This window comes from Procambarus clarkii, chromosome 16, assembly GCF_040958095.1.
Source record: "Procambarus clarkii isolate CNS0578487 chromosome 16, FALCON_Pclarkii_2.0, whole genome shotgun sequence".
In the NCBI taxonomy this organism is placed as follows: Eukaryota; Metazoa; Arthropoda; class Malacostraca; order Decapoda; family Cambaridae; genus Procambarus; species Procambarus clarkii.
The window spans coordinates 38,288,869-38,309,144 of record NC_091165.1 but is presented as its reverse complement, the minus strand read 5'-3'; the positions used below and the strand labels follow the sequence as shown (position 1 = coordinate 38,309,144).

At 45.7% G+C, this 20,276-nt stretch overlaps 1 protein-coding gene across 3 annotated transcripts in view; it reads left to right on the top strand.

Moving 5' to 3' along the window:
- Positions 1-18,748: 18,748 nt before the first annotated feature.
- LOC123760132 (patched domain-containing protein 3) overlaps positions 18,749-20,276 on the top strand; it is a 168,210-nt gene continuing 166,682 nt past the window's right edge. For all 3 annotated transcript variants that reach the window (XM_069325462.1, XM_069325461.1, XM_045745633.2), the window contains exon 1: positions 18,749-18,814. The gene's annotated coding sequence lies outside the window, so the exon portion shown is untranslated. The remainder of the gene's footprint in view (positions 18,815-20,276) is intronic.

The window sequence follows — 20,276 nt, the reverse complement described above, 5'->3', positions numbered from 1 at the left end:
GCGGGTTCAATATCAATGGGTATAGAACACACACACATGTATAATTGGTCCAATATTTCTGGCACCAGTTTGGTCCCAGGAAAATTTTGAACGAGTTTTGGCAGCAACTGCTAGGCCTCTCGGGTCCTAGCAGTTAGGACCCGCGAGCCTAGCATATCCTAGCACAATGCTCACTTCCCTCCTGATTATACAACATGATGCAGTAGGCTGCGTGTATTGAGGTATATTGTCCTTAGTATATCTTGTATAATCCTTGGTTAAGGGCTGAGTTTGGGGGTCAGAGTTCACAAGCACACAGTGGAGAGATAATGCGTCTCACTAAGGGGTTATCTTGAGATTATGTTATCTTGAGATTATGTATTATAGGGGTAACTATGTGCGGGTTAGATGGTGTTTGATCAACCCGTCCTCTTAAAAATAACGTCACTTTTGGCTCGTATGCGCGGCGATATGGCTAAATTTGGACGTAATTTGAAATGAAATCGACTCACAAAAGTGACGTTCTGTTCCGTTTTCTATTTGAGTCGTCCGGCGTACGCGCAGAGGTTATAAGAGGACACTTTAAATTAACGTTTTTCATAACGTTTTGAAACTTTATGAGAATTTCCTACGATGATACATAATTCAAGAGTGCAAGTGCACAAGAAAGAGCAGTGGTGCATGGCAAGGTCTGTGCTGGTTGGTAATGTGGAACACCGCGAGTAACGGCACAGATAACGACGGTCCTTGACAGTATGTGAAGGCCATACATGCACGGCTTGATAATGGTTCGTGACGGACCGAAACGTCGTCGTGACGGACCGAAACGTCGTCGTGGCGGACCGAAACGTCGTCGTGGCGGACCGAAACGTCGTCGTGAAGGACCGAAACGTCGTCGTGGCGGACCGAAACGTCGTCGTGACGGACCGAAACGTCGTCGTGGCGGACCGAAACGTCGTCGTGGCGGACCGAAACGTCGTCGTGGCGGACCGAAACGTCGTCGTGACGGACCGAAACGTCGTCGTTGTAACACGGGTTCGGGTTCCTCTCTCTTTACTTCCTTCTTTCTACTCCCTCTACCCGTATTCTTACTTTTATTTCTAAACCCAGGGACTCCAAAACTTTTACCAAAGCCAACTCCACGCCACGTGGTCCTAAGACGATTGACCGACTTAGGATTCTACACCCAGTATGACGTGACCTAAGCTCTGAACAAAACCCTAGAGTCACCTCTGCTGCCACCACCAGACCAGTAATACAAGAGCAATGATCGAGGTCTGGATCGATCACGCTAATTAATCAACCTAGGGGCTTGATCCCCACTATAAACGATGACCTTGAGTGTGGAATAAATTACACGGTAATGATAATTCCGATTCGATGTTAGAATCGGCGCACAATGCAACTCTGCCTCGTGTGGACCACGTGACCAGGACAAGTATACACATAAAACACATGGAAACAATAAAATGCAAATTAATAACAAATTTAATTTATTAAAAGAAAACTAAAACAAAATCTAAATATGTTCACTCCCTATTATTTTTAACACTCCCTACTTGACCTGAGTGGCAAATGAGAAGACTATTTCTATAATTAACAATAGCAACTATACCTTGGGCGACCAGCTAGATGTCTTGGCTGGTCTAGGGGAGAGGTAAGATGTTGACCTCTTATCCCAGCTGCTTCCGTGACCACACTGATCTTTTCCTTGTCTGGTCTCCCCCAGACAGAACATTGTATCCTTCCGCCTAGTCAAAGTTTTACCAAGTTACTAGCCAGGTTTAAGTTATAACAATTAACCTCTGTTGTACTTAATTGATCCAGACTGGTTGAATTATTTTACTGAATTGAATTACAAACATCTAACGGCAGAGCTGTTCCCGATCCCCAAAATGGTTAATAAAACTTTGAGAAATATTAGACATGTCAACCCTGCTGACCTATGACCGCCGGTCACTCCGCCTTAAAAGTTAGATCCGATTCGTGACGTCACTGATGGTGACTTAAACTCAATAATTAGAATACTCTTGATATTGTATCCAGTACTATTATACAATACAATTTTAATGCAAAATGAATAAAGGCTAATTTTCTCTAATTTACTGAATACTATAGGATGATTCATTATACGCAGCTATGAACAACGCGTCGGTTATTTCCACCGCGAATCCCCCTGGGGGTCAGGTCACCATGCGGCTCAGCTTCCCATTCTCTTTTGTCGATAAACCACTCTGGATAATTCTTACAACAGCCTAGTTTGTTACAACCCCCCCGCACAAGCACTTAGTAAACCTTGTTAATTTGTTAAACTTCACGAGGTTTAGTATCCAAACCCACAATTCAACTCATGCCACAAACAAAAGCTAACCTAACTAATAAAATTTGACAAATAATAGTCCAACATCATAATGAACATGTTCATATTTCATAAATTTCTCAGCTGTCAACTGACAGCAATCCTCCAATATCAGGAAACATACATCCTATCCTTACTGACATAGCTAAATAACATGTCCCTACTCTACCATCAAAAACTAGCTATTAAACTCTCTTGGCTCTTCACTAGCCAAGTCCATGTGTCCTCTAGAGCCGGCCACACCGTGCTCAAACATAAACATTAAAGTTATATCATCAGACTGAACTTTCAGTCATCCGGGAGCGTACTACGGAACTATCAAGTTCACATCCGTGTACTGACCACTCCCCATCAATGTCAGCCTTGACATGCTAAGGAACACACCTAACGTTTATTTCATGTATCTAAAAATATAAAAAAAAATTCCTATACTATATCACAGGTTTCAGCTGACTGTACAGCCAAGTGTTCTCACTCACTAGAAGTGTCAATGTTTATATTGGTCCGCCTCTCCTGTGTTCAAACATTCTGAAAAAAATAGCACAACATAATTTTCCATAACCGTTTGTTCTGGGCTGAGACAATTACACAGGGGCTTCGATTTTGATTACTGACCAATTTATAGAGTAAAATTCATATATTATACCAGAATTATTATTTTAAATCTGTTTTTCAACATTTATAAAGTATTGATTCTAAATCTGTTTTTCAACATTTAAACAAAAGTGTCCAGATGTTCTTTACACAGATGTTCAGAGCCACTTTGTTGTTTGTATCAATTGTTCATATTGAGTAAACGAGAAAAAAAAATCGATGCTGCTGGATGCTGAATGTAGTCGCTGACGATGACGGTGTCGATCTTGCTTCTTCATGTGTAGACATCAATACCTGGTCTTCTTGTACTCCCATCCGGTACTCCTGAATGACGACAGAGTGTAGTAGAGCGGAGTGCCAAGTGACAGCTGTAGAATACTGTTACTTCGGCCATTAATCTTGCTCTCGACAGTCCACACGCCTTCGTATCAATCACAGTTCACACGGCAGTCGTGATGTTAAACTTGACGTCGCAGATGACCACAGCAGAGCAGAACTGGATGTACCAACGGTGTCTCCTAGCAGGAGTGATGTTAGAAGGTCGTAGAGGCGGGTTGCTTGTTTGCAGAACAGGTGAATCTCGTCTTCCATCATTGCTCACGTCATCTCAGGCGTTTCTTGATGTCACCAGGTTACTAGGCCGTAAACACCAACTGTGCATACCCTCGTACCGCCGACTTTAGGCCAAAGGAGACAATTTTGCGACCTTCTATTGGCGAGTCCCGGTACTCTGTAGGGAAACCGTGCCTTCCACCTGTGACCGCCTTACTTCTGCTTTCTTGTTACTTCAGATGACGTAATCATTAATCTTCCGGCGAAATTCTTGAGTACTGCTACGTGCTTTCCATTTCTTGACCTCTCCTCCAACACTGCTGGAATGACTGCAGTCTTGATGACGCAGCAGGTGGGTAGTGGTGATCTCGAGACAGCTACCCCGGCGTTGTATGGCACCTCCGGTGACTGCTATAATGTGGACAGCTCGCTGGCCCTGACAACCTCGTTAGTGACGTGAGGCGTCGGCCGGGTGACTCTTGGACAGTCACTCATCCCCAAAGTAACTGATGTATGGGTTACTGGGTCTAGTGGGGGGAGGGCTTTGTGTAACGTGCCTCCCCCCTCGGTCTTTACAGACAAGGGTTCACGTGTGGCTGGAACAACTGGGTCGGTGTACCAATCAGACCTGGGAACAGACAGACACAACACAGCGGAAGCATAGATATACTCTGGGTTTGGTGGAGGTGGAACCCCAGAGCACGGTAAAAGTTGCTACCTGAGTTAAGTATAGACATAGTACACCTCATTGCCTTTACAGGAAAATCTAATGAATACTAAATTATACTAACCAAGGAAGTTACTTTACTGTACAGCGCGAGATCTCGTCACCATAGGGTGGCGAGACTGCACCTGACTACTGATGAGCGATGACAGAGGGTCATCCTCATCTTCTGACTCGTCGGTGAAGCCATGAGTCAGCACTGCTGAGTCAGGAACTAGACCCGCTGAAGGCAGTTCTAATTCCTCTCTAGCATGATAATGTTTCAATTTATTCACGTGAATTGTCCTTTCCACCTGGTCCTCGAACACTCCTTTTATAACAAGATTAACCGGCCCCGCCCTTTTAATTACTCTATAGGGTCCTCGCCACCTCGGAGCTAGTTTCCTGCTCTGATTGGCGGGCGCAGCCTCATTCACTCTCAATACGAGGCTTCCTTCCTTCAACTCAAGAGGGCGCACTTTCTTGTCATAAAAATGAGCATACCGAGTCCGTGCCTTCTTGGACGCTTCAGCTGCAATATTCCATGCATTTCTCATTTTTCCAAGGACCTCTGAAGGATAGTCCTCCCCGTATGCAACATTATGTCTGTTAAGCAGACCTGAGGGGAAATTGCATGAATTACCAGTAAACAAATGAAGTGGTTGGGTGTTAATTGATTGGTGGATGGCAGTATTCAAGGCGAACTGAACATAGGGTAGGTGTTCATCCCAGGTGTTTGCATCATGTTCAGCAAGGATTGCAAGCATATCCTTGACTGAACGATTAGTCCGTTCCGTCATTCCGTTTGCTTGTGGGTGGTAGGCCGTTGTAAAAGCCGAAGTTGTCTCTAAAATCTTACAAACTTCTCTAAATATATTCCCATTGAATTCTTGACCCCGGTCAGAGACTAAAACTTTAGGAGGTCCGAATACAGTAACGAACCTACGCAAGAATGCATCTGCAACCGTACGAGAATCCTTCTGAGGTAATGCAACTAGTGTAGTGTATCTAGACAGATGGTCAACTAGCACCAACACATATCTATTTCCTGAATGACTGTGGTGTAAATCAATCAGATCGGCCCCCACACGATCTAACGGTTCACGAATTTCAGGAAATTCCTGAAGTGGGGCTTGTACCTTAAGGGTACCTTTCCTCCTCTGGCAACGAGGGCACGACTTCACGAAATTGATTACCTCAGAAAGTAATCCTGGAAAATAAAATAGAGACTTTGCTTTTAAGTGCGTTTTAAAGATCCCCGGATGCCCTGCAATTTTTGAAGCATGCGCAAGCTTTAACGCTGATGACCGCAACGCGTCCGGAATAACTAGCTGAAATACTGCCCTATCATTCTGGCTATTAACATAATACAGGACGCCCTGTTTCATCTCAAAATCATGTATAGGTAAATTCTTTTTCTTTTTGGGGTATTTTCCTCCCTCTAAATACTCAATAATCTCTTTCCATCTCGGCTCGTTCATCTGGTATTCTCTCATTTTATCCGATGGAATGGTTTCAATGTTTTCATTAATTTGAACTGCCGCTATATTTCTACTTAGCGTATCTGGCACAACATGTGCTGGACCAGGCTTGTACAAGATCTGGAATGAGTGGGCCGAAAGTTCGTGAGACCAGCGTGACATTCGTGGGCATTTTGTTCGCTTCTTAAATATGTGTGTTAACGCTCGATGGTCTGTGTAGATTACAAAATGCCGCTGAAATAGGTAAGGCTCGAAATACCTAACTGATTCTACTACTGCCAGTGCCTCCCGATCCGTAGCTGAATAACGAACTTCAGGTCCTTTGACCTTCCTACTGAAATAGGCTACTGGATGGGGTAAATTATCTGCGTCTCGCTGAATTAAGCACCCGCCAATAGCTATACCGCTGGCGTCAGTGTGCACTTCCCACTCTTTATCAAAATCAGGAATAGCCAATACCGGTGTCGTGATTAGTTGGTCTTTCAGTTTGCGATAGGCCTCGTCATGTTCTGATTTCCACACAAACTTCGCATTTTTCTTTGTCAGATCAGTCAGGGGTGCTGAAATGCCAGCGAAACCTTCAATGTGACGACGAAAATATCCGGCCGCCCCCAAAAACCTACGCACGTCCTTTGCTGTCCTTGGAATAGGCATGTCAGCAATGGCGCGGCAAGAATCTGGGTCAGGTCGGATACCGTCTGGGCACACCTGGAACCCCAGAAATTTGAATTTCTGAGCCGCCAAGGTGCACTTCTGAACATTCAGCCTGAAACCTGCCTGATCTAACAATTTCAAAGTCTCAGTCAAGTCCTGTAGGTGTTCCTCAAACGTCCTGGAATATATCACAACATCATCCAGGTACGCTAAAGAATGCCTACCCAGTACCGGACTAAGGATAAAGTTGATGGCCCTCTGAAACGACGAAGGCGCTGTCTTCAAACCAAACGGCATCCTACGGAATTGATAAGTGTGCCTACCATCCGAGAATGCTGTTTTTTCCCTATCCTGTTCTGCCACCGGAATCGCCCAATACGCCGATTTTGCGTCAAGAGTTGAGAAATACTTAGCAGCACCAAATTGATCTATGATCTCCTGTATTCGGGGCAACGGATACACATCACCCTTAGTTAGTTCGTTCACCTTCCGGTAGTCAACACAGAAACGATAACTACCGTCCGGTTTCCGAACTAGCACAACAGGAGAGAGCCACGGTGACGTACTAGGCTCTATCACGCCCTGTCTCAACATTTTCTGGCACTCCTCCCTGATAATGTTCTTTGCCTGTTCCGGCAACCTCCACTGTCTTGTGTACACAGGCAAATGGTCACCAGTTGGAATGGTGTGCTCGATCTTATCAAGGAGACCAATCTGGTCATCCTCTGTCGCAAACAATTTCGGGAATTTTCGTAAAACTCCTCTCAGTGCCTTCCTATCTGCCTGTGCAACATGTTGCAAATCAAGTGCTGAAATTAATTTTTCCACTTCCTCAACATTCTGTGCAACATTTCTCGTCTCGTATTGTACTTTGGATGGTGTTTTAGTGTTCAACATATTCAGTGCACTACATTGTGCAGTGACGGCTGGCGTCTCAGCTGACTCATGGTGAAAGATTTCTGTGTCCTCCACCATGGTTCCCTGAGATACCCTATCACCTGCCCTGAAGCGAAAAGTCTTATGTGAAAGATTGACAACTGGAATGAGTGCACCTTTATCGAGCACTACAACTAAGTGATGAGGAATTAATAAACTATCACATCTCCCAGCCACCTGAAGGGTGGTACCTGGTTGTATGTGACGTCCCACGGCTACTTTAATAAATTTAACAGAATGTGGTGGGCAACTCTGTTTGGTCAATGCATGCAATGCGCATGACCTCTTAACTGTGTCTGGAAGAGACTTAAAAATCAATTTTGGAAAGTGCGCATTATATTTCAGCTTCCTCTTAATTGAAGCTACAACTGGGGGATGGTCGATCATCTCCACTGGGTAGGAAGTCTGTCCCAACTGCAACCTGCAGTTCCTAGCCCCTTTTTGAGCAGACAAGGAATAATTAAATCGCGACAGAAAATCAGTTCCCATTAAGATGTGACCAGGAAAATCAAGGTTCTCTACGATCGTACATGTGTGAGGCTGCAATGCCCCATCAATCTCAAAAGTAACTGTACCTTGACCTACGATCTCAATCTTTTCCCCATTGACTGCTGTTAATGTCTTTGCGCAACGTTGAAGACGTGCAAACTTAAAATTGCTGAAGGCTGACTTTTTAATTACTGTTGCCTGGCTTCCTGTATCAACAAAAGCTGTCAATCTCACACCTTCCACTTTCACCTCAAAAGTAGGCCTGCCATCACTAGGAGCCTGCTTTCATGCTTTCGTAGGAGTGACTTCGCAATCCCTCTGTATATGCCCGCGCTTCCAGCAGGAGTAACACCTCCGCGGATCTCTGTTGGTACCCCGCGCAGGGTGGCTCGAACTTGCAGCTGAGGGCTGCTTCCCGCCTGATGAACCCGCGCCACAGTTACTCGGCTTGGCTCCCTCGCCTTTACTTAACGCCTCTACGTATGGCGACAACTGAGTGCCCGGCGTCTCCGTGCGCATCTGCCTGTCTAAGGCTGTGGCGGCCTGGGGTTGGGGTTGAGGTATGGTGTGGGTGGCCTGGGGTTGGGGTGTGGATGGAGGTTGGGGTTGAGGTATGGTGTGGGTGGCCTCGGGTTGGGGTGTGGATTGAGGTTGGGGTTGAGGTATGGTGTGGGTGACCTCAGGCTGGGGTGTGGATTGAGGTTGGGGTGGGTATGGGGTGGCCTGGGGCTGGAATGGGTATGGGTATGGGGTGGCCTGGGGTTGGAATGGGTATGGGTATGGGGTGGCCTGGGGTTGGTATGGGTATGGGGTGGCCTGGGGTTGGTATGGGTATGGAGTGGCCTGGGGTTGGGGGAAGGGTTGGTATGGGAACTGAGGATGGGGTTGGTATGGGAATTGAGGATGGGGTTGGTATGGGAATTGAGGATGGGGTTGGGGTTGTTGTAGTGACGGATGAGGTGTACCTAGGTGGTCCCCAGTGGTGTCGGAAGAGGTGCTGTCCTCTACACTTCCACTTCCACTCCCACTGGTCCCCACTGACTGGTCATTATCTGGGTTAAACATTTTCTGTGATTCCTGGTGTGCCACGTCTTCTAAACTACCCTTTAGTACACCCTCGACCCGGACTCACTACAACCGTGATCTTACACAAATAAAAAAAAATCACAACTCTTTTCTAAGAGAAAACTACTAAATTCCCAAAATAGGAAATACACCGATTTATCGAGAGAATCGCTGAAGTGAATCCAATGAATGAGTGTCTGCCCCGCACTCGTGTCTGACCGTGAAATCTCCCGCAGTTCTATTGCTGAAACCTAAGTCCTTTACGTTAAAAAAAATTAAAGAATCTAATTTATATAAAACAATTTAAATGATAACGCAACTAACGCGCAGCACTCGTGATGGATTAATAAAGAATATTTACTGTCCTCGAATACTAAACGCGCTTGAAGTGAGCAGCGTGGCCACTGATGACTGATGGAGCGGGACCAGCTGCGCTGGAAAAACTAAGTCCCGCGCTTTTTCGCTTAAACGCTGAAAAATCAAAATTTTTGTTCTGAAGGAAAATAACTAGTTTTACGTTAATAAACCGCACTAGCGATTAATATAGACACCCAGGACATATAAATGCTTACTTAAAAATTGAATTTTTATCAAAAACTGCGTTTTTACTAAATTGCTGGACTCTGCCAATTTTTCTGACTCCGAGGGAAAAAATTTTCTATCACCCCAAATATCACAAAACTCCTTTAATTCACAAAAATTTGGGTTTCTCGTTTCCAGATATAAATACGTTGTTATTTACTACTGACGTTGTATGCAGAACAATACTGACACATCGGGCGGTTTCAACACTCACTAATTCGAATTTTCGTCAAAATCAGAGATTTTCACCTCAAATGGACTCTGACAAAATTACAACACGATTTTCTCGAAAAATAACTAAATTCGGCAAAAAATGTAATTATCACTGTTTAATGCTTACGGACAGAATTACGTCCCTTGCGCGCACTAGAGAGTAATACTGGCCCCAGAATATACACAAAACATGAAAATTCGAATTTTCGCCAAAAAGTCAGATTCTAGCCCAAGCTGGACTTAGAAAATTTTCCACCTACGTTTCTACTGAAAACAGAGTTCTAAGTCTAAAACACAATTCTACCGTCTTACTGGTAAAAACTAGAAAATATCACACGCATCGACTGGGGAATCCTAATGATACCCAGATCATACACGTGACCCACGAATACAAATTAATTACAGTTAACGACTTTCCGACATCGACTTAGCCGAAAACTTATCCCAAAATACTTAGAAATATTCCGCGGACAAATAACATTTACACGCAACTTACTATCCCTTAAACTCCTTCACTTATCTATCGTGACCGACATATAGCCCTAAGTCCAGAGGATTAACTACACTCTAGCAACAACGCCTCTGACTTAGACTAATACAACAGGGAATAGCAAAAAAATGTACGCACTTAGCCTAATATGCAAGAAAACGCTAAACACTTTGATAAAAAAAAAATTTTAACCGGGGATTGAATTTAGGGAAAAAAAATTAATCTAGAACAACGCAAATAAACGGAAATTACTTTATAAATTTAAGTATACTTAATTAAAAAAATGCACTCGACTTAAACTTATAATTGTTCCTACCGGCTCGCCGTACCACACCTAGCCTAGAGGCCACACCATCTAGGTTCCAACAGAGCGACACGCAGCTTTCAGCAACAATTATGACTAGGGACGACTCAACCTCCACTAAGTGTGCGATCACTTAGTTGTTGAATCGCTGCTAGGTAGGTTACTAGTCCGTCCCTCGGAGGCCGCAACGCCCTTCACGGATTACGTTTTTCCTTAGCGTTTTGGGTCGTCTAATAACGCCCTCGGACTATCTACTGGCGTCCCACAGATATATCCGCCCCCGACAGCCCTCAAGGAACTGCTGTTGAGAGTATGGTGGCTCCCAACACCTCTGAATTAATTGCAATGGGTCGAGTATGGTACCCAGTCCAATCAACTCGGAGCGGTCTCCTTTTCAATAAAACTATTTTTAACAGCCTAATCTTACTAACTAAACCTTAATCATATCAGCCCGCATGACTCAAGATTCGCCAATCCCCACTCAACCGCACTGTTGTGGGGCGCACTGCTAATCCTGGCCCGCGGCTGTCTCCTTAGCATCCGCGCACGTGTTCGAACGGCTAGACGCGTGAGCCTTTCAACAATTTCAAACAAAATTGTTGAAACCACCGCTGTGCACCATTGTAACACGGGTTCGGGTTCCTCTCTCTTTACTTCCTTCTTTCTACTCCCTCTACCCGTATTCTTACTTTTATTTCTAAACCCAGGGACTCCAAAACTTTTACCAAAGCCAACTCCACGCCACGTGGTCCTAAGACGATTGACCGACTTAGGATTCTACACCCAGTATGACGTGACCTAAGCTCTGAACAAAACCCTAGAGTCACCTCTGCTGCCACCACCAGACCAGTAATACAAGAGCAATGATCGAGGTCTGGATCGATCACGCTAATTAATCAACCTAGGGGCTTGATCCCCACTATAAACGATGACCTTGAGTGTGGAATAAATTACACGGTAATGATAATTCCGATTCGATGTTAGAATCGGCGCCCAATGCAACTCTGCCTCGTGTGGACCACGTGACCAGGACAAGTATACACATAAAACACATGGAAACAATAAAATGCAAATTAATAACAAATTTAATTTATTAAAAGAAAACTAAAACAAAATCTAAATATGTTCACTCCCTATTATTTTTAACACTCCCTACTTGACCTGAGTGGCAAATGAGAAGACTATTTCTATAATTAACAATAGCAACTATACCTTGGGCGACCAGCTAGATGTCTTGGCTGGTCTAGGGGAGAGGTAAGATGTTGACCTCTTATCCCAGCTGCTTCCGTGACCACACTGATCTTTTCCTTGTCTGGTCTCCCCCAGACAGAACATTGTATCCTTCCGCCTAGTCAAAGTTTTACCAAGTTACTAGCCAGGTTTAAGTTATAACAATTAACCTCTGTTGTACTTAATTGATCCAGACTGGTTGAATTATTTTACTGAATTGAATTACAAACATCTAACGGCAGAGCTGTTCCCGATCCCCAAAATGGTTAATAAAACTTTGAGAAATATTAGACATGTCAACCCTGCTGACCTATGACCGCCGGTCACTCCGCCTTAAAAGTTAGATCCGATTCGTGACGTCACTGATGGTGACTTAAACTCAATAATTAGAATACTCTTGATATTGTATCCAGTACTATTATACAATACAATTTTAATGCAAAATGAATAAAGGCTAATTTTCTCTAATTTACTGAATACTATAGGATGATTCATTATACGCAGCTATGAACAACGCGTCGGTTATTTCCACCGCGAATCCCCCTGGGGGTCAGGTCACCATGCGGCTCAGCTTCCCATTCTCTTTTGTCGATAAACCACTCTGGATAATTCTTACAACAGCCTAGTTTGTTACATCGTGACGGATCGAAACGTCGTCGTGACGGACCGAAACGTCGTCGTGACGGACCGAAACGTCGTCGTGACGGACCGAAACGTCGTCGTGACGGACCGAAACGTCGTCGTGACGGACCGAAACGTCGTCGTGGCGGACCGAAACGTCGTCGTGACGGACCGAAACGTCGTCGTGGCGGACCGAAACGTCGTCGTGACGGACCGAAACGTCGTCGTGACGGACCGAAACGTCGTCGTGACGGACCGAAACGTCGTCGTGACGGACCGAAACGTCGTCGTGACGGACCGAAACGTCGTCGTGACGGACCGAAACGTCGTCGTGACGGACCGAAACGTCGTCGTGGCGGACCGAAACGTCGTCGTGACGGACCGAAACGTCGTCGTGACGGACCGAAACGTCGTCGTGACGGACCGAAACGTCGTCGTGACGGACCGAAACGTCGTCGTCTCCTCATCTTGTGGTGTGTGGTCATGAAATCCCTCCCCCTAACCAAGCCATCACCCAGTGTACTAGTAGGCTTCGTGGTCACACACTGTGCGTCATGTACAAAGTGTGCGCATTTTGTTCATCACACTGTCCACTATTTGGTACATTGGTGTGTGTCATAAATCATAGACAACACTCCACAACTCACACAACAAACACTGCAGCTCCAGGTATTACATTAAGCCTGGCTTATGTTATGCTAGATACGTACTCTGATTTATCTGGATTAGTTCCGACACACTGTTCTGAAGTTCTCATTCTATTGTGGGTATGTGTAGTTCCTACTGGATCCATGTTACTGATCGGGGCATTGGTGGGGGCAGAGGGGTCATACCCGGTAGTGTGTTCACTACTTCCGGTTGCTGGACTGGTCAACCAGGCTGTTGGACGCGGCTACTAGCAGGCTGACGTGTGAATCACAGCCTGGTTGATCAGGTATCCTTTGGAGGTGTTTATCCAGTTCTCTCTTGAACACTGTGAGGGGTCGGCCAGTTATATCCCTTATGTGTAGTGGAAGCGTGTTGAACAGTCTCGGGCCTCTGATGTTGGTAGTTCTCTCTTGAACACTGTGAGGGGTCGGCCAGTTATGCCCCTTATGTGTAGTGGAAGCGTGTTGAACAGTCTCGGGCCTCTGATGTTGATAGAGTTCTCTCTCAGAGTACCTGTTGCACCTCTGCTTTTCAACTGGGGTATTCTGTACATCCTGCCATGCCTCCTGGTCTCATGTGATGTTATTTGTGTTTAGATTTGGGACCAGCCCCTCTAATATTTTCCACGTGAAGATTATTATGCATCTCTCTCGCCTGCGCTCTAGAGAATACTGATTTAGAACTTTTAATCGGTCCCAATAATTAAGATGACTTATCGTAGATTCAAACGATAAAGGATCTCTGCACGCTCTCCAGGTCAGCAGTTTATCCGGCTCTGAATGGGGCTGTTAGAGTGCTACAATATTCCACCCTAGAGAGCACTAGTGTCTTGTAAAGTATCATCATTGGTATGACGGCCCTTGTTTGGAAGGTTCTTATCCAACCTGTTATTTTTCTTACAGTCGTGACAGCAACTTTATTGTGTTCTGTAAATGTAAGGTCTTCTGACATGACTACTCCGAGATACTTTACATTGATCTTTCGTTGTATAATGTAATTTGACTGTGTTTTATATACGGTTTCCGTTTATACATTTTCGTTTTTTTAATAGAAAAAATTGAAGTTAGAACTTATTTTTATTAAACATCATATTATTATCTGTGGCCCATTGAAAGACCCGAGTATCCTCAGATGGGAGGTTTGTCGTGTCCTCTATATTGTCTACTCGCAGGACAATCTTGGTGTCATCTGCACATGATGATACAGTGCTGTAGTTTGTGTCCTTGTCTGTGTCTGATATTAGCATGAGAAAAAGTACTTCAGCAAGCACGGTACCTTGGGTGGACTGAACTTTTCACAGTATCTTGAAAATCCGGATCCTCAGATGATCCAGATTTGACTGTGTTGACTATTACACTCCGCGTTCTGTTCGTTAGGAAGTTGAAGATTCATCTCCTTACCTTACCAGTAATTCATTTTGCACACATTGTGTGTGCAACAACACCTTCTTGAGGTTATCTTGAGTTGATTTCGGGGCTTTAGTGTCCCCGCGGCCCGGTCCTAGACCAGGCCTCCACCCCCAGGAAGCAGCCCGTGAAAGCTGACTAACTCCCAGGTACCTATTTACTGCTAGGTAACAGGGGCATTCAGGGTGAAAGAAACTTTGCCCATTTGTTTCTGCCTCGTGCGGGAATCGAACCCGCGCCACAGAATTACGAGTCCTGAGCGCTATCCACCAGGCTACGAGGCCCTGTACCTTGGTCACATTTGTCGAAGGCTTTTGCAAAGTGTGTGTATATTACATCTGCTTGTCTTCCACGGCACCTGAGGTCATGTTATAGTGGTCCAGCAACTGTGAGAGGCAGGAGCGCCCTGTTCTGAACCCGTGTTGGCCAGGGTTATGTTGATGTTGGGATTCCATGTGATATGTTATCTTACTTCTTAGCACTTCTTTCAAAGATTTTTATAAAGTGTGAGGTTAGAGTTATTGATATATCATATTTTGCATCTGCTTTACTACCTCCTTTGTGAAGTGGCGCGATCTCCGCTGTGTTAAGTATATCAGGGATGACGCCAGTAGCTAGGCTCCGTCTCCTAAAGATGTTTAGGCCCTGTGATAGTGGTGCTTTACACTTCTTGGTGAATACAGAATTCCAGGAGTGTGGGTCTGGTGCAGAGTGCCTGGCTATGCTGTCTATGGCTACTTCAAAGTCTAGCGGGGTTAGGGTGACGTCTGATGTATGGCTAGATGTTGGGGTCACGTTCATCAAGAATTCATTTGGATCACCGATCGTCAGTGTGTTCAGGGGCTCACTGAAAACAGAGTCGTACTGAAGTCTCAGTATTTCACTTATTTCTTTGTTGTCATCTGTGAAAGTTCCGTCACTCTTGTGCAAGAGCTCAATGCTGGATACAGTTTTTGTACTTGCTTTTACATACGAGAAAAAGTATTTCTGGTTCGTCTCTATTTCACTTGTGGCCTTTTTGCTTTCTGTGCCGCTCTTGGAGTGTGCATGACTCTCGCAGCTTGAGCTCGACCATTTCTATGTCCCTACACCGCCGACGTCGTCGTGGATGGGATTGAGTTCAGCGTCGGAGATGTTCTGCTGTTTTTTCTCCACCTATAGAGGGAGCGCCGCCGGTCTCATTCTAGTTTGCATCTTTTTCCTTTTCTCACTATAGCTGTTAGTCAGCTGAAATTATGATTCCGCTGAAGGAGTGGGAGAACAGCTGCGTCACGAGGCGCGCAGCGGTGTGGTCCCGCCTCCACACATTGCCTCTCAAATGCCCTTGAGTGAAGATTACAGCTTTATATACGTAGTCCGTAAGATAAGATGATGACCAACCCGCACGTCAGAGGATGGGGAAACGACGACGTTTCGGTCCGTCTTGGACCATTATCAAGTGGTGTTAGCATATCATCAGCCTCGTTATTGTGACTTAATCCCGAACTTTCCCAAGTAAACAACTTGAATGTGGTTGTCTTCTTGTGTAAACAAGATGATCAAAGGACTAGTGACGTCGTTGCTGACCAGTCACCCGTCGTCCTGTGAGGGGGAGGGGCTCGAAAAATACAACCTTGTGTCATACAAATTGGAGTTGTATTGTGTGACATCATTCGAGATGTCACACACAGGATACACTACCGGATTTCCTATAGGTCCTTCCCCGCCGCGGCAAGTGGCCTGGCTTGCCCTGGATCCTGAGGGAACTCTTGCGTTTGTGTAGTGAAGACTTGTCGTGTTACTTTCGCTTTTTGACCGCCAGTGAAGACAGCCAGTGGTGGAGTGAAGGGCTCCCGCCTCAACTTTCCCATCTGTTGGCGCGATAATACTCGCCAGGTCCGGACCTCGCAAGTCCACGAGCAAGTCCACGAGCAAGTCCACTCGCAAGTCCACACACATTATTAGACGCCCAAGTCCAGAGGCGGAGGACAACATGGTACAGGGGTCTGGACCACTGGTGACAGTAGTGGTCCACTGGTGACAGTGGTGGTCCACTGGTGACAGTAGTGGTCCACTGGTGACAGTAGTGGTCCACTGGTGACAGTAGTTGTCCACTGGTGACAGTAGTGGTCCACTGGTGACAGTAGTGGTCTACTGGTGACAGTGGTGGTCCACTGGTGACAGTAGTGGTCCACTGGTGACAGTAGTGGTCCACTGGTGACAGTAGTGGTCCACTGGTGACAGTAGTGGTCCACTGGTGACAGTGGTGGTCCACTGGTGACAGTAGTGGTCCACTGGTGACAGTAGTGGTCCACTGGTGACAGTGGTGGTCCACTGGTGACAGTGGTGGTCCACTGGTGACAGTAGTGGTCCACTGGTGACAGTAGTGGTCCACTGGTGACAGTAGTGGTCCACTGGTGACAGTAGTGGTCCACTGGTGACAGTGGTGGTCCACTGGTGACAGTAGTGGTCCACTGGTGACAGTAGTGGTCCACTGGTGACAGTAGTGGTCCACTGGTGACAGTAGTGGTCCACTGGTGACAGTAGTGGTCCACTGGTGACAGTAGTGGTCCACTGGTGACAGTAGGGGTCCACTGAAGGCAGTATAGTGGGCGTTTCCTTTCACCTCATGCCTCTGTTCACCTAGCGATAAATAATTACCCCACTAATCAGGCAATTAATGAGGTCAGTAGTTTGACCGCGGGGGAGGAGGGATGGGACCTAGATATAAACCTAACATGTATATACACACACACACAGGCTGCCTGTCACCGACAGAACATATTAAACACCGGCTGATTGCCATTCCTGACCTTCACATGACCCCTTGTTTAATATTTCCTGGCCTGAATGGCCTCGTTAGCCCGCGCTCTCAGGCACAAATGTCTCCGCGTGTCTAAACACGTCAGTCCCTCCTTAGACCTACCTAACCTAACCTAACCTAACCTAACCTAACCTAACCAAACCTAACCTAACCAAACCTAACCAAACCTAACCTAACCTAACCTAACCTAACCTAACCTAACCTAACCTAACCAAACCTAACCTAACCTAACCTAACCTAACCTAACCAAACCTAACCTAACCTAACCTAACCTAACCTAACCTAACCTAACCAAACCTAACCTAACCTAACCTAACCTAACCTAACCTAACCAAACCTAACCAAACCTAACCTAACCTAACCTAACCTAACCTAACCTAACCTAACCTAACCTAACCAAACCTAACCTAACCTAACCTAACCTAACCTAACCTAACCAAACCTAACCTAACCAAACCTAACCAAACCTAACCTAACCTAACCAAACCTAACCTAACCTAATCAAACCTAACCTAACCTAACCTAACCTAACCTAACCTAACCAAACCTAACCTAACCTAACCTAACCTAACCAAACCTAACCTAACCTAACCTAACCTAACCTAACCTAACCTTAGAACCGTCTTAGACAACTTAGACACGTCTGCCTTAGATACGAAACTATCTTATTTCTCTAACACTAAAATATTTTGAAGTCTGGTCAGGAGAACTTGAGAGAAACGAGTCTCAGCGTTGATGAGGCTTCAGCGTTGATGAGGCTTCAGCGTTGATGAAGCTTCAGCGTTGATGAGGCTTCAGCGTTGATGAGGCTTCAGCGTTGATGAAGCTTCAGCGTTGATGAGGCTTCAGCGTTGATGAGGCTTCAGCGTTGATGAGGCTTCAGCGTTGATGAGGCCTCAGCGTTGATGAGGCCTCAGCGTTGATGAGGCCTCAGCGTTGATGAGGCCTCAGCGTTGATGAGGCCTCAGCGTTGATGAAGCCTCAGCGTTGATGAAGCCTCAGCGTTGATGAAGCCTCAGCGTTGATGAAGCCAGCAACCTGCTGGTGTTATGTAAGGCGGGGAGTGGAGGTTATCGTACCTCCGCACCCGGGCCTGTGTACTGACCAATGGCGAGGCAGCAGGAGCCTGGACCGTCGCCCAGATCACCCAGTACTATCGTACACCCGGACCATCACCTCTATAACCCTCTAACACGCTATATTATCTCTATATATGCATTTATATATACGGTACAGATAGCTTATATTAATATATATATACAACAAATATTCGCCCTTTTGTTTCAGTGCTGCCTTTAATTGTTTATTTATATATATTTATATATGTGTAATCTGTAACTCCTTGAAGATTTCACCTGTTGCATGATACTACATTGGATATTGTGTGTGTGTTAGCAAGACGTAACTCAGAGGCAAGTGAAGAGTTGAGGTGGCAGGTCTTGTGGTTAACACGCCTCAGGTGACGTCATATGCTCCAGGAGGCCGTCTCAAACTAAGACGTTTTAAAGGTTTCCAGGATGGAACCTGTGCATCTGGTCGAGCCTGGAGGGTCCCTGGGGTGGCCCTGGAGGGTCCCTGGGGTGGGTGGAGGGTCCCTGGGGTGGCCCCGGAGGGTCCCTGGGGTGGGAGGAGGGTCCCGGGGCCCAGGCTGGACTCTGGGACACACACAGACAGGCAGTACAAGCAAGACTGTGTGCGAGTGAAGGTGTGTGTTGCTCCTGCCGGGTTCCCCTGTGTGTGTGTGTGTGTGTGTGTCCTCACATGTATGTCACATGTGGCCCTCCAGCCACACCCCTGGCCACACACACCCCCGGCCACACCGTGCCTCGGGGTTAACTTTCACACGTGTCTACTCTGCAACTCCAGTGATCTTGTTCAAGCCACAATGAAAGTAGAAAATTAACACGAGTGACGCTGGGAACGAGACATGTTGAACGTCAACACGTCTCACGTGCACGATAACGAGTTATCGAGGCTGTCAACCCGCCAGGACCGTCGTCTTCACTCGTAAAGTGGTGTAGATCTTGCAGGAAAATAAAGCAAAGCTAAAAATTGCAAGTTGGCTGGTGAATTGAGGGAAAAACCTTGTGCTTGGAGAGGCAGGAATAGTGATTCCTTGTCAGGTGCAAACCCGCCCAAACTATGTGCCCATATGTGCTAATATGTGCTCATATCTATGGGTCTATCCGTTGTGTGTTTATTTTGCTACGTTTAGGTAAATCTGGAAGTTATTGGAAGTTTTGGATAATGGAAACAGAAGGAAAATACCCATTTTGAGATGAGAGAATCTTGTATTTTTTTGCTTTATTTTCTCATAGGCTCGTGAACCGTAAGGGGGTGACGGGTGTAAACAATTTTGTTAAATTATTATTTTCTACCACACATTTTTTTTTACATATTTTACCACATATTTTACCACAGACGTGGCCACATGTTTTACAATGCTAACCAGCATATATATACATTTTCTTGTGTCCTCCATGGACAGGGTTAGAGATGTGTTTAACATATCGGTGACAGGTGTGGTGACAGGTGTAGTGACAGTTGTGGTGACAGGTGTGGTGACAGCAGTAAGACACTATGAGACAGCAGTAAGACACTATGAGACAGCAGTAAGACACTATGAGACAGCAGTAAGACACTATGAGACAGCAGTAAGACACTATGAGACAGCAGTAAGACACTATGGGACAGGAGTAAGACACTATGGGACAGCAGTAAGACACTATGGGACAGCAGTAAGACACTATGAGACAGCAGTAAGACACTATGAGACAGCAGTAAGACACTATGGGACAGCAGTAAGACACTATGAGACAGCAGTAAGACACTATGAGACAGCAGTAAGACACTATGAGACAGCAGTAAGACACTATGAGACAGCAGTAAGACAGCAGTAAGACACTATGAGACAGCAGTAAGACACTATGGGACAGCAGTAAGACACTATGGGACAGCAGTAAGACACTATGAGACAGCAGTAAGACACTATGGGACAGCAGTAAGACACTATGTGACAGCAGTAAGACACTATGAGACAGCAGTAAGACACTATGGGACAGAAGTAAGACACTATGGGACAGCAGTAAGACACTATGAGACAGCAGTAAGACAGCAGTAAGACACTATGAGACAGCAGTAAGACACTATGGGACAGCAGTAAGACA